Source organism: Lepidochelys olivacea (assembly GCF_965140295.1).
Source record: "Lepidochelys olivacea isolate rLepOli2 genome assembly, chromosome: 6".
Lineage (NCBI taxonomy): Eukaryota > Metazoa > Chordata > Testudines > Cheloniidae > Lepidochelys > Lepidochelys olivacea.
Genome location: NC_140416.1, coordinates 87940780 through 87955858, shown reverse-complemented (window position 1 = coordinate 87955858; position 15079 = coordinate 87940780). Strand labels below are relative to the sequence as shown.

At 46.3% G+C, this 15079-nt stretch overlaps 1 long non-coding RNA gene across 4 annotated transcripts in view; it reads left to right on the top strand.

Moving 5' to 3' along the window:
- LOC311521576 overlaps positions 1 to 15079 on the top strand; it is a 65226-nt gene that overhangs the window by 26477 nt on the left and 23670 nt on the right. The window contains exon 1 of one of the 4 annotated variants that reach the window (XR_014711918.1): positions 5336 to 5595. The exons of 2 other annotated variants lie outside the window; for them this stretch is intronic. This is a non-coding gene — a long non-coding RNA (uncharacterized lncRNA). Of the gene's footprint in view, positions 1 to 5335; positions 5596 to 6215; positions 6435 to 15079 lie in introns of those variants that run through there. One more of the 4 variants, XR_014711919.1, reaches the window with a different exon arrangement.

The following is a 15079-nucleotide window of genomic DNA, read 5'->3' as shown; positions in this document are numbered from 1 at the left end:
TAACCTTTGAAAAGATATGTTAAATGGCATATCTAGCATATTATCTGGAAGATAATTCCAGTTATGTCATATTTACATTCATAAGCATATTTCTATAAAGCATTATGAGGTGCAACATCACACCCACCAGCTCATGTCACATAGACCCCCACATGGCCATCAAATAGAAGTCACTTTCAGTCACTGATAACCTGAGCTACAGTTAAACCAGTAACTTAAATGTGAAAGACTCCATATCCCACTCTCCCCTGCACCTGAACTAACCAGTTACAGGAAGCTTGACTTTCAATAGGTGATCACAGAAAAGGTCTCATGCTTCCCTGTTGGACTTTCACCTCTCTTATGAGAGGGATCCTTTGGGGGTATATATAGGATAACTGTAATTAGTGTCCTTTTGAGAGAAAGCAATAACAAGCTTCAGGTCTGGAACAGTAGCTCAGAAATGCAGAAGGATCAGCCACATCCTTCGAGAATGCATGGTGCTGTGATGAAAGAATTATGCCAGCTATAGATCTTGTGGGGAAGCTGCTCAGAAGCTGCTATTACCAGCAGGAGAGTGAGTTTGTGTGTGTGTGGGGGGGGCAACTTGATTATCATACACATTGTAAGGAGAGTGATCACTTTAGATAAGCTATTACCAGCAGGAGAGTGGGGTGGGAGGAGGTATTTTTTCATGCTTTGTGTGTATATAATAAGATCTTCTAAACTTTCCACAGTATGCATCCGATGAAGTGAGCTGTAGCTCACGAAAGTTATGCTCAAATAAATTGGTTAGTCTCTAAGGTGCCACAAGTACTCCTTTTCTTTTTGTGAATACAGACTAACACGGCTGTTACTCTGAAACCTCTCAGATAAAGTAAGTCAAGCTGTACTGGGGCCTCTCCACATAAAGGGAGAGCCATATTGAGTCAACTTCTTCTAAAGGAAGATGGGCCATGTCAAGTCCAACCAATCATCCACATGAAACTTCTCCGTAATTATTCCTCACCAATAAAGGAAAGCAAACTGCACTGAGTTCACCCCCAGAAATGAAGGTGGGCCATATTGAGTTGGCCCCTATCCATGTAAATGGAGGTGAGGTCCATTGATTCCACCTCCCATAACTAAAGGAAAGCTATTACATTCCTCCTCCCAACATAAATGGTGGCAAGGTATATTGATTCCACCCTCCATAAATGAAAGGTGAGCTTTATTGGATTTTCTCCAAAATAATTTCCTTGTATGTGCCTCAGTTTCCCTGTCTGTATAAAAAAGATAATAATCCTCACACAGCTGCTAGAGGTTGGTGTGGCTTCATTCACAAATGCCTGCAGTGTGCTATCTTGGTGTTGTCTTGCTATGATGAAGTCCCGTAAGTCCTGGGAATGCCAGTGGAAGTGGTTAGAGGGCTGGTGCTTATTGCCCAATCTACTGTAGGCCAGGACAGTTTCAGGAATAAGTTGAATGATATGCTCTGTGTTTTAGGCGGGATGGGCCTATATGCTGCCACTAAGCCATCTGCCAGAAGCTTCCTGGGAGCCCATCATGATCCCCTTTCCTCTCTCATTTCTCCTACTCTCTCCCTCTCCCTCCACTAACAGCACATTGGGTTTAACTGAAGAGAAAGCTGCCAAAGGCACCCCACCTCAAAGTCATGCACTGGTGCAGGAATTGGAATGTCTGGATTGTGACTGCTTTCATATAAAACAACTGGGAGGCAAGTGCACATCTGTAAAGGGAATTGCTGAAAGCCTGCTGCCCATCTTTGTATGGAGTTGATTGCAGTCCTCTGCAGCCCAGATAGTCAGTGAATGAGCAAAATGGGGCTCCTCTAAGATGGAGCTGCACCAATCATACCATGTGATGTGCTTCTGTTGGCAGTAGCTGCCAGAGAGAAGAAGGGCAGAAGGGGAATCAAATAACTGGAGTAGAGAACATACCAAATTTAGCACACTCTGACCTCATGCTGCCTTGAGTGCTCCCTGCCATAACCCCTGCCCCTCTTGAGGGAGGCAGAGAGGAGCTAGAGACCACTCCCAAAAACAGGAACCTGAGTGGGAGTAGAGAACAAAGGGGGCAGGACAGAGGCGAGGCTAAGGGTTGACTGCTCATGTCAGATTTTCAGATGCCCTGACTGAGTTCCCATGCACCCAGACATATGCGGCTTATCTAGTCTTGGCATAAATAGGACTAACTCAGCAGGTGAAATGGGAGTTGCCTTTGACTATCCACCCGACCTTCGTTCAGGGCATGCCCAGGGTCACATGAGGCAGAGCATGTATAGCCTTCTTGGTCCCAAACCCCATTCTCCAAGCAACCGCCGAAGATGAAACATTCCTAAAAACATATATTTTATTTATTTTTACAAAACATCAGTGGGACCAACAGAGATTCCTCTGCCAAAATAAAAATTAAGGAAAAATTACAGATTGTACAGTCTAACACACATGAGTCTCCCTTTCAAAATTCCCTTTATTCTGGGTTGCCTGGGGGCCTGCACCCCCCCAGAAGAATATATACAGCCTCCAGAGTGTTGAAAAGCATAGGACAGAAAAGGGACATCAGTGAGGAAACAAATATAGGTTCCCCACTTCTAGTTCCCCACCCAAAATATCCCCAAGGAAATATATTGACTTCCCCATAGTACTCCATCACTGAGTAGTCATTCCCTGTTACCCCTGATGAATAGTATAATCTCTGGGGAATCCACTGGAAAAGGTAGAAGAGGGCGGAGATTCACTGGGCCTCATGAAGGGGCCTGGTGGTCTGTCATCCTGTCAACTCCACTCCAAGTGATGGCTCCTAGAGAGAAAAACAAAGAGCAAATAAACATTTAAACACTGGAATGCGTTACCTAGGGAGGTGGTGGAATCTCCTTCCTTAGAAGTTTTTAAGGTCAGGCTTGACAAAGCCCTGGCTGGGATGATTTAGTTGGGGATTGGTTCTGCTTTGAGCAGGGGGTTGGACTAGATGACCTCCTGAGGTCCCTTCCAACCCTGATATTCTATGATGGTATGATTCTGACAATGGCCACAACACCAACAGGTTATACACAAGTCAAAAAAGTATGGAACATCAAAACAAGAATTTCAATAAACACAGAACAAATAATGCAGTCATAGTCAAACCTTCATCTCAAGCACTGCCACTCAAAGGCAATATGCCTCTGGGCACCATGCCCAGTTGTGGTCAGGCAGGGATTCTGGGGGATACTCCTAGCTTGTTTCCATGCTGTCCTCCTGTGTGAGGGTATAGCAAGCTTGGGCCTGGCATAGCCACTACCCCACATAGTATATATGCAGCTACTCCTGCAGGACAGAGCCATATGAGGCGGACAATGTGGAAAATCAAACAGATAAATGGAAGCACATTTACTCTATGGCTCTTTGTCATTATGTAACTAAAGTAAGGAGGAGAGCATCCTAGTTATACATGGTTATACAATCTTTGGCCTTGTCTTCACTAGGAAAAAGGTGTATTTTAAGATGTGCTAGCTGACATGCTACTGCAGGGGTGGGCAAACTACGGCCTGGGGGACACATCTGGCCCATCAGACATTTTAATGTGGCTCTAGAGCTTCCGCTGGTGAGCGGGGTCCAGAGCTTGCCCCGCTCAATGTATGCCGTGGCTCCAAGTGGCTCCTAGAAGCAGCGGCATGTCCCCACTCCGGCTCCTATGTGTAGGGGCAGCCAGGAGGCTCCACACACTGTCCCCGCCCCAAGTGCTGGCCCTGCAGCTCCCATAGGATGGGAACCACGGCAGCACGCAGAGCCACCTGTCTGTGCCTCCGCATAGGAGCCAGAGCAGGAACATTCTGCTGTTTCTGGGAGCTGGTTGAAGTAAATGCTGCCCAGACCCTGCACCCCAGACCCCCTCCCGTGCCCCAACCCCCTGCCCCAGCCCTGATTCCCCCTCTTGCCCTCCCAACCCCTCGGTCCCAGTCTGGAGCACCCTTCTGCACCCCAACTCCTCATCCCCAGCCCCACCCCAGAACCTGTACCCCCAGCCAGAGCCCTCCCCCCCCATACCCAAACCTCGTGCCCCAGCCCAGAGCCCCCTCCCACACCCTGTACTCCTCATTCTGGCCCCACCCCAGAGCCCACACCCACAGACAGAGCCCTCACCCCCTCACGCACCCAACCCCCAATTTCATGAGCATGGCTTGCCATACAATTTCCATACCCAGATGTGGTCCTCAGGCCAAAAAGTTTGCTCACCCCTGTGCTACTGTGTTAAAATCCCAGTGTATACAAGGCAAGGCATAGTTTTAAATGTGCTAGCTGGTCCAGGTAAACTCTAGCCTCTTGCTAGATGGCCAGCTTGTAACTGGTCTTTCCAAAGAAATTGGTGTGCCCACAACGCACTGAAAATTCCTTTACAACCCTGAGCAGCCAAACCCAAGTATCCAATTTCTCTACTATGTACCCATTTCACCAGCTTTCAAAATCCCTCTGAGAAAGGATTTAGTTTGGGTTTTGTATTGAATTTATACAGTGTGCCTCATGTCCTCCCCAGGAGAGTCAGACAAGGTTTGCTCCACACAGCACCAGAGATGCAAATCTCATTCCTGTTTCAGTGCAGCCTTTCAAAGGGGCACTAGCGCCGGCACTAGCGCCGTTTCCATGGCAGCCACACATATGAGTCAGCTGTAGTTGCCATGGAAACAGGAGGAAATGACTGAGAACCAGGAGAACTAGTCCCAGAGGAAAAAACATGTTAACAAAAAATAAATTAAATAAAAAATCCTGCTCTGAAATTCTGAGGTCTCAGAAAGAAGGGAACAAAACAGAGGTGGATGCAATCACTCTCCCATCATACTGTTTGCTTTCTTGTTTACCTTCTTGGGAGTCAAGGGCAAAGGAGCAAGTACTATCCTGGTGATTACTATGAGGTGAGCTTCTTGAGGTCCTTGGCCTGGTCTGCTGACCCTGTTGGGATGATCTGCACTAATTAATATCTAGCATGGAGCCACAGACCAACACTGGCACTTCAGATCTCTCTTCCCTCCACATTGTCCGTGCCCTTGAGTTGGGGCTGCTCCCAAAGTTTGAAAGTTGTCTTTGGAGAACCCAAGCTTCATCAAAGGGTACAGTGTCCGCTATTAAACAGGAGGCAGCATGCACTGTCTGGGACGGTCAAGGTCTTAGTCTGGGAAACTCACGTAACTGCTGGAAATGTTCCAGAATCATAGACGTTAAAGACAGAAAAATCCTACTAGACTACCAAGGGGCCAGGGGAGGATTATTCCCTACAGTCTTTTCTCCAAGGGTGTGTCCAGCCATGTTTGAAATGTACAAAGGAGTTCACAGCTATCTCACTGTCAGGGCATTTTGCTGGAATTTATTGGTAACTTACATTCTTCTTGGAGTGCTTGCACATATCCATTCCAGTGTAGGTGTGTGCTCGCCCCGAGCACAGCCGACGGAAAGTTTTCCCTCCATCTGGTCGGCTCTGGTGCCTCCTGGAGTCGCACACTCATAGCACTGGTATAAAGGGTCCTGCTGACCCACAGCCCCCTTAGTTCCTTCTTGCCAACCAGCTTCGACAGAGGGACAGGAGGAAGGGTGTTGGAATGGACAAGTGCAACAAATCTCAAAGAACAACAGTTACAGAAAGGTTAGTAACCGTTTTTTCTTTCTTCAAGTCCTTGCACATGTCCATTCCAATGTAGGTGATTCTCAAGCAGCTGTGCAGGTGGAGGGTTCGGAGTTTATTGCCATGCTGATTGCAACACCACTCGGCCAAATCCAGAGCTGACCCAACAGATACCAACAGATACCACTGAGAGAAAACTTTTCAGGGGCTGTGCTCAAAGTGAGCGCACACCTACATTGGAATAGACATGTGCAACACGTTGTCAAGAACAACAGTTATGGAAAAGTTAGTAACAGGGTTTTTTTCAGTGTTAAAATTTATTATTATTAATTATTATTATTATTATTATTTCCATACCCCGATGTGGTCCTCGGGCCAAAAAGTTTGCCCACCCCGTGCTACTGTGTTAAAATCCCAGTGTATACAAGGCAAGGCATAGTTTTAAATATTATTATTATTAATAATAATAATAATCAGACAAAGAAAGAAATGATTAAAATAGAAAAAGGAAGGGTACTGGAGGGTGAGACGAGGGAAGGTAAATCCAGCCTCCATCTAGTGAAAGAAGCATTCTGAGGTTTCTTTAGATTGAGAATGAAATAGGGAAGAGCACAGGGTCTGAGGTGGAGAGTGACTGCTGAGGGGAGAACAGATGGAGGGAGAGCAAGCATGGGAAGTGAGGTTGCAGAGGTATGGGAGAGGAGATGGAGACAGGGGCAGAGCTAAGGCGATGGGGGAGTACCAGCAGAGTAGATAGTAGGTGGGGCAGAGAGTGTGGGATTAAATGAAATGCGATAGGAAAGGGGAAAGGAGATGGAAGTGAAAGAGCAGAGCACAGGAGTCAAAGTGGGGAATAACTGGTGAGTGGAAATGAGAGGGAGGCTGGGTCAGTTTTGGCACCAATGTGGGAAATGACAGGAAGGGAGAGAAGAGGGGAGATGGAGGCAGGGACAGTATTACAGGAGCAAGGTGGAGAGAAGAGAGGGGAGATGGAATCTGGGGAGAGCACTGGGGCAGGGGCTATGTTTGATTTTCTTAAATATTTCATATGTCACCAGAGTTCCATGACTTTTCTAAAATCAATGGGTGATATATGTTTGTTAGCTAATTCCCTAAACACCCTAAAGAGCAAATCATTCAGCCCAGTGTACTGGTATGCTTACATTTTCCAAGTATTTCTCTCCCTGCTCTTTATCAATAGTTAATAGTGTAAAATCTTCCTTATGTTCTAATTGTCCAACCATTTTTTCATTGTTTTCTTATGGAAGACAGATTTCGAAAATTAACTCAGTATCTCAGGAGTCATTAATTTCATCCGTCTCCTCATTTTGTGATCTCAAGTCCTAACTTTCTGTTTCAGGCTCCCTCTCATTCTGACTGTAAATAAGAGAACTGATCCTTTAGTCTTTACATACATGTAATTTCTATTGAAGTTGATGGGAGTGTATGTGCAAAAGGACTGCAGGATTGGGCCAGAAGACTCTCATTTAAGGGGATAATAAACTGCTCACATTTACTGAGGAGCAGAAAGAAAAAAATCTTTATTTAAAATGTAAATCTCTTCCTGCTGAGGAGAGAACCCAAAAGTCAGCCTTCAGGATATAAATATTTATGCTTTTTGCACGAACAACAGACTTAACATTTCCAATTAATTTTTGATGTTTCAATTTCTCTGGCTGCTGCCGCTTTCACTCACAATATAGGAAAGAAATATGGATAAGGGGCCCGCTTGATTTGCCTAAGCTCAGATCCCTACCATACTTCCACAGTCAGTAAGCTGAAATCATTCCTTGAAACGTTTATTTATTAGTGTTTAACTTATTTTTCTTTGTCTTTTTTATTTCCTGTATTTTGTGTGAAGCGAATCTGGTAAAAGTTGTCAGACTAATGCCCAAATACAGAAAATCTCACACGACAGATAGCATCCAGGCAGCAGCAGTGCAAGTTTTCTCAAATGTGCACACACCCTGCCCTGACAATATTATTTCAGCCCTACCCTGGAAGGACCCCTCTGAAGATGAGAAAAAAGTTCAGTCTCTGTGACTCATTTGGCCTTTGGCCTCTCTGCTGGGACTGCCAACAAGGGGGCCAGTTAGCGCCAAATGTGATGGGTTTTATGATATGGACACCAATTAAGTAGAAACTAGATTGAGACCCAGCAAATTTATTTCACATGGGCCAGTGAACAACTTTCAGTCACTACTGGTCTGGACTGGAACATGCTGACTGTGAGATTAAAGGCAGCAGCCATCCTGTATTCATTCACAGATATCAGAGCTTTTATTTTTTTTTGTTTTGTTTTTTCCTGAACAAAGGCATTCCAGCCAGGACACGAGGATTATCACCAATTCTTTTTGAAAAGCACTGTATGAGGCAGCATTGTGTACTGGTTAGAGCAGGGGTCTGCTTGTCAGAAGACCTGTGTTCTCTTCCCAAATCTGCCACTGACTCACTGGATGAGCTTGGCTTTGGAGGTCTGTCTGTAAAATGGGGATGATACATATCTACTTTTGTAAAAGGCTTTTAAGTCCTCAGATGACAGGTCCTATATAAGTGCAAATCATTAATTATTATCTACCTCCTACTCCTTAATTTCACCTGAGCAGACACCAGAGCTTTGCAGAACAGACTTTTGAAGATCTCCTCTGAAGGATGCAGGTCCAACAGTAAAGCACACCTGCTGTGCTCCGGCTGTATTGCAGCATCAGCACTGGGAAGATGCCCAGTCCAATTCTGGGACTTGAGCCCTCTGACCTCAGAGATATATATTTGAGATATATTTAGCTGATTTTGGAATATTTTAAATCAATTGTAAAATAAAATCTGGACTGAGATTGGTCTATAGAGATGAATAGTTAGGAATAGCAATGAAGAGGCCTTCTTCCTGCAGGGGGACTGACAAAGGCTGATGATTCTAAGCACAGCTGGTTGGGAATTTTTTGACAAAATGGTTTTTTTTCTGTCAGAAAATGCAGAATCATTGGAACCAAAACTGCTTGTGGGAAAGGGTCAGTTTTGATGAGTTTCTCGTTTCGGAAAAAAATTGGAAAAATTCACTTTGAAATTGTCACAAGGTCCCATTTGAAAAGTTTTGTTTTTTTGTTTGAAATGACTTTTCATTTTGAAATGTAAGTTCAATATAGTATTTTTTGTTAAACAAAAAAGGTCTGCATTGAAACAAAGCGATTTCATTAACCTAAACTGAATTTTTTTCAGCTTGTTGGTAAATTAACATTTTTGAGAGTTTGACTTTTTTTCCAGATTCAGGATAGAAAAACACTTCAAATTCTTGAAAAACATTTTTGGGACAGGAAAACCATTTCCTGGCCAGCTTTATTTTTGAGCAACCTCTGTAGTATCTGCTGGCCTTTCTTTGACTTCTTTCCTTCATCACTTCTCTACAATCTTGTTTTTTATTGATGTCTCTCATTTAATCCTAATAATGATAATCTCCCATTTCTACAGCTCCTTTCTCAAAGGCGATAGGTGTGGAGCTGAGGAAGCAGGAAAATAAAACTTACTAGAGCTGGTAAATTTAACTTTGGAATTGGCTGGATGCAGACAAGACCAAAGGACTCTAGATCAGAAAACATTCAGTGGAGAAGTAGCAGTTAATGGGAGACAGGGGAAGGCAGGTGTGCAGGAGGCAGATGTTGACAGGTAACTGTTCCCATACTCCCTTTCTTGTGGGATACTCCTGCTTAGCCTCCTATCCTGACCACGGGCCAGCACCCACTGTGGGTTTGGCTCAACTTTTCACCATTTCCTGATACTTTGTGAGGACCCAGAAACTGGGTGGGAGGTTGAATCAAGCCAGCAGATGCTCTTTCATATGCTCCTGTCTCCCTAGGTGGCTCTGGCAGAGAATCATAGAATCATAGAATATCAGGGTTGGAAGGGACCTCAGGAGGTCATCTAGTCCAACCCCCTGCTCAAAAGCAGGACCCACCCCCAATTAAATCATCCCAGCCAGGGCTTTGTCAAGCCTGACCTTAAAAACTTCTAAGGAAGGAGATTCCACCACCTCCCTAGGCAACGCATTCCAGTGTTTCACCACCCTCCTAGTGAAAAAGTTTTTCCTAATATCCAACCTAAACCTCCCCCACTGCAACTTGAGACCATTACTCCTTGTCCTGTCCTCTTCCACCACCGAGAATAGTCTAGAACCATCCTCTCTGGAATCACCTCTCAGGTAGTTGAAAGCAGCTATCAAATCCCCCCTCATTCTTCTCTTCCGCAGACTAAACAATCCCAGTTCCCTCAGCCTCTCCTCATAAGTCATGTGTTCCAGACCCCCAATCATTTTTGTTGCCCTTTGCTGGACTCTTTCCAATTTATCCACAAGCTTCTTGTAGTGTGGGGCCCAAAACTGGACACAGTACTCCAGATGAGGCCTCACCAATGTCGAATAGAGGGGGACGATCACGTCCCTCGATCTGCTGGCAATGCCCCTACTTATACACCCCAAAATGCCATTGGCCTTCTTGGCAACAAGGGCACACTGTTGACTCATATCCAGCTTCTCGTCCACTGTCACCCCTAGGTCCTTTTCCGCAGAACTGCTGCCTAGCCATTCGGTCCCTAGTCCCTTTCCTCTCTCCGAGGTTGTCTACACTACCAGCTAGGGGTGTGATTCCCAACTCACATACACATATTTGTGCTAGCTTGGTGAGAAGTAGCGCAAGTATAAATAGGGTAATTGCGGTAGCATGGGCAGCAGCAGCTGCGGCATGGTTTAACTGTGCTGAGTACAAATCCACCTGACCCCTGTTGGTATGAACTTGCCTCCATGGCTTAGCCATGCCTCCACAGCTGCTGTAAATGCTACCGCCACTACACTACTGCTTATAATCATGCTAGCTCACTTCAAGCAAACATAAATATATGTATGCGAGCTAGGAATTCATACCCCTAGATCATAATGTAGACATAGCCTAAGGAGACAGGACTTGCCTGAGAGCTGAACAGCTTGCCTGTGATGTGGCTGCTCACCGAGCTTGTGTGTGAGGTCGGCCTTGCTTTTCACCTTCCTGAAGGGTTGAATTGCTCTCCAAAGGCAGCTCTCACATGTACTGTTGCTATGGAAACAGGATCTGCTCTAAAACCATCCATGCTGCAGTGCAGGGACTGAGGTTCTGTGATACCAGAAGCTTGTTAGGTGTATATCCCACATAGATCTGTGTCTGATGCCTTGCTTATCCGGGCTGCTGTTTGCCCACATTCACTGTACTCTGTGTTACTTTTCTCTTCTCTCCCTGGATTCCTCACCTGGATACCTTCTTCTCTTCATCTCTGCTGTGCTGACTAGGAAAAAAATATTAAATCTCCTATAGAGTATTAAAGGTAATCCCTATTATGCAACTCCTAAGAATATGAAGCAAGAGACTATCCTTGTTCCACTGGATGGAGCACAGCATGGAAATGGGAGTTGGGGAAGGACACAAAGGGAATGGTGAGGCTACCATTGTTGGCAGAGTGAAGAGGATGGTGGGGGGATATGGTAAGAAACAAGATCAGAGATGCAGGTCACGGTGGAGTTATGCAGAGCCTTGAAGAAGAGGTCAAGAATTCTCAGCTGGTGAGCAAGTGGAGAGATGCAAAGATGCAGTAGGTGTAAACATAGTGCCTGAAGGTAAAAGGAACTTAGACACTGAATATAAAGGCTACTCAGGACCAGGCGTGGTGTGCAGTTGTGGTGTTAAAACCATCATTGCCTGTGCCTTGCATGGTGACATCAGCTGGCTGTTTCACCCCTGTGATTGCCTTGATTCTGCAGTGAGACCATGAAGATGGGTCCCACCTGTTTGCCTTTGTCCCATATGACAAATAATTGCATTGTGAAATTGAACCAATAGACCAAGATGATACCTGCCCCTGACTCAGGCACTCTCCACTTTTTGTGGCCCCTTAGGGGCAAGGGCAGCTATGCAGACAAAGCCAGCTCTGTGCTGCTGTGGCCTTGGCCTGGTTAGTGAGGGAGAGGTACGCTATTTCACAGGTGAAGAATAGCAAGGGAAAACTAGCTGGTGGAGAAGAGGGAGGGAGGAAAGAGAGAAACAGTGGAGCAGTGTAAATAAAGATTGAGAGAAGAGGAAGAAGTAACAAGAAAGAAAAAGTGAAAAGAGACAGGGAAAGAAAGGGATAGATAACAAGACAGAAAATATCATAATGACACTATCATAATGCCACTATATAAATCCATGGTATGCCCACACCTTGAATACTGCATGCTGTTCAGGTCACCACATCTCAAAAGAAATATATTAGAACTAGAAAAGTTACAGAGAAGTGCAACAAAAATGATTAGGGAAATGAAACAGCTTGCATATGAGGAGAGATTAAAAAGACTTAGACTCTTCAGCTTGGAAAAGAAATGACTAAGGGATATATGATAGAGGTCTATACAATCATGAATGATGTGGGGAAAGTGAATAAGGAAGTGTTATTTATCCCTTCACATAACGCAAGAACCAGGGATTAGCCAATGAAATTAATAGGCAGCAGGTTTTGGACAAAAGGAAGTACTGTATTTCTTCACACTAGGCACATTCAGCTTGTGGAACTCGTTGCCAGGGGATGTCGTGAAGGCCAAAAATATGATGGGATACTATGATTTTGGCAATTCATTGATCTTTAAATATTCATGGTAAATAGGCCCAATGGCCTGTGATGGGATGTTAGATGGGGTGAGATCTGAGTTACTACAGAGAATTCTTTCCTGGGTATCTGGCTGGTGAACCTTGCCCATATGCTCAGGGTTCAGCTGATTGCCATATTTGGGGTCAGGAAGGAATTTTCCTCCAGGGAAGATTGGAAGAGGCCCTGGAGCCTTCCTCTGTAGCATGGGGCACGGGTCACTTGCTGGAGGGTTCTCTGCACCTTGAAGTCTTTAAACCATGATTTGAGGACTTCAATGGCTCAGACATAGGTGGGAGGTTTATTGCAGGACTGGGTGGGTGAGATTCTGTGACCTGTATTGTGCAGTAGGTCAGACTAGATGATTATAATGCTCCCTTCTGTCCTCAATATCTATGAATCTATGAATCTAGTATAACTGGGTTCAAAAAAGAATTAGATAAGTTCATAGAGGATAAGTCCATCAATGACTATTAGCCAAGATGGTCTGGGAAACAACCCCATGCACTGGATGTCCCTAAGCCTCTGATTGCCAGAACCTGGAACTGGACGACAGGGGATGGCTCACTCGATAAATTGCCCCATTCTCTTCGTTCCCTCTGAAGCATCTGGCACTGGCCACTGTTGGAAGACAGGATACTGGGCTATATGGACCTCTGGTCTGAGCCAGTATGGCTGTACTTATGGTGCTGGATAAGAATTACTGGAATGGATTCTGAGCTGGGCTTTCTGAGTGCTGACAAATCTTGTTTTTTACTGATGTCTCTCATTTAATCCTAACAATGATAATCTCCCATTTCTACAGCTCCTTTCTCAAAGGGGATAGGTGTGGAGCTGAGGAAGCAGGAAAATAAAACTTACTAGAGCTGTTAAATTTAACTTTGGAATTGGCTGGATGCAGACAAAACGAAATGACTCTAGATCAGAAAACATTCAGTGGAGAAGCAGCAGTTAAATGGTTTAGCAATATGGCTTTACGCTATGTTTGTACTTGCCAGATTCTGTGCTTATCTAAAAGCCAATGGAGCCTTCCACAGACTTCTCTGATTTACATCACTTGCCACAGCTCTTTATGAAATTGTCTCTCAGCCTACAAAGGCTGGAGCATAGCATCACATTTACTTCCATGTGGTTGTTGGCAGCTTTGTTCAGGAGAATATACTTTTCTTTTACATTCTTTGCCTGTTGCTTTTTCCATGGAATAACTGTTTTGGTTAGACTATTGCTCAGATTGACATTAGAAGACTGATGTTCATACTTGTTTGTGATTGTATGCATTATAGACTGGAGAACTGATGTCCTTCCTCTGTTGGGTCTGCACACAGTAGGGTTGCCAGGCGTTCGGTTTTTGAGCAGAACGCCCAGTCTAAAAGGGACCCTAGCGGCTGCAGCAGGTACTGCCAACTAGGCCATTAAAAGTCCAGTTGGTGGCGCAGCAAGGGCCCGGGGCTAAGGCAGGCTCCCTGCCTGCCCTAGCTCTGCGCAGCTCCCAGAAGCAGCTGGCAGGTCCCAGTGGCCCCTAGACGCATGGGCAACCAGGAAGGCTCCGCACGCTGCCCCCGCCCCTAGTGCCAGCTCTGCAGTTCCTATTGGCTGGGAACCACGACCAATGGGAGCTAACGGGGCAGTGCCTGCAGGTGTGAGGGCAGTGCGTGGAGCCACCCTGGCCGCCCATGCACCTAGGGGCTGCAGGGTCCTGGCGACTGCTTCCTGGGTGCCACAGTAAGCACCGTCGGGACCCCGCACCCCAAACCCGCTCCTGCACCCCAACCTCCTATCCCAGCCCAGAATCCCGTCCTGCACCCAAATTCCCTCCTGGAGTCCACCCCACCCCCCACTGCAACCCCCTACCCCAGCCCAGAGCCCCCTTCTGCACCCAAAGCCCCTCAACCCCGACCCCACCCCAGAGCCCACACCTCCAACACCCCCACACCTCAACCCCCTGCTCCAGCCTGGAGCCCCCTCCCGCACTCCAAACCCCTCATCCCCAGCCCCACCCCAAAGCCTGCACCCCCAGCCAGAGTCCTCACCCCCCTCCTGCACCCTAACCCCCTGCCCCAGCCCGGAGCCCTCTCCCGCATCCTGAACCCCTCATTTCTGGCCCCACCCAGAGCCCACACACCTAGCCCGGAGCCCATACCCGCTCCCCCCGCACCCCAACCCCTTGCCTCAATCTGGAGCCCTCTCCCGCACCCCAAATCCCTCATCCCCGGCCCCACCCCAGAGCCTGCATCCCCAGCCAGAGCCCTCCCACCCCCTGCACTCCAACCCCCTGCCCCAGCCCGGTGAAAGTGAGTGATGGTGGGGGAGAGCGAGTGATGGAGGGAGGGGGGATGGAGTGAGTGGAGGTGGGTTCTCAGAGAAGGGGTGGGCCAGGGGCGGGGCCTCTGGAAAAAGCAGGGGCGAGGCAGGGGTATTTGATTTTATGCAATTAGAAAGTTGGCAACCATAGCACACGCATTTCTCACATCCTGGGAGATGGGCTTCTCTGTGTTATCCCACCATATTCTCCCCAGTAGCTGAGCTTGGCCACACACTAGATGAATACTTCTCTTGCTTTGTGAGGAAGAGGAACTATTTCTTTGTCAGTAAAAAGAAAAGGAGTACGTGTGGCACCTTTGAGACTTAACAGATTTATTTGAGCATAAGCTTTTGTGAGCTACAGCTCACTTTGTCAGTGACACTCCTGGCTAAATTCCTAGAAAGTGGCATTTTAATAAGTGACAGCAATTTTGAACTGATACCATCTTCAAGGCCTCTGTGTGGTTAGGTGTGAAAGTATGTTAAAGGATATTTTAGGGGGGCTGCTCCATTTTTGGCACAGATTTGACCCCAGAGATTCCTTCCAGGAATCTTCTAAGAAAGATGT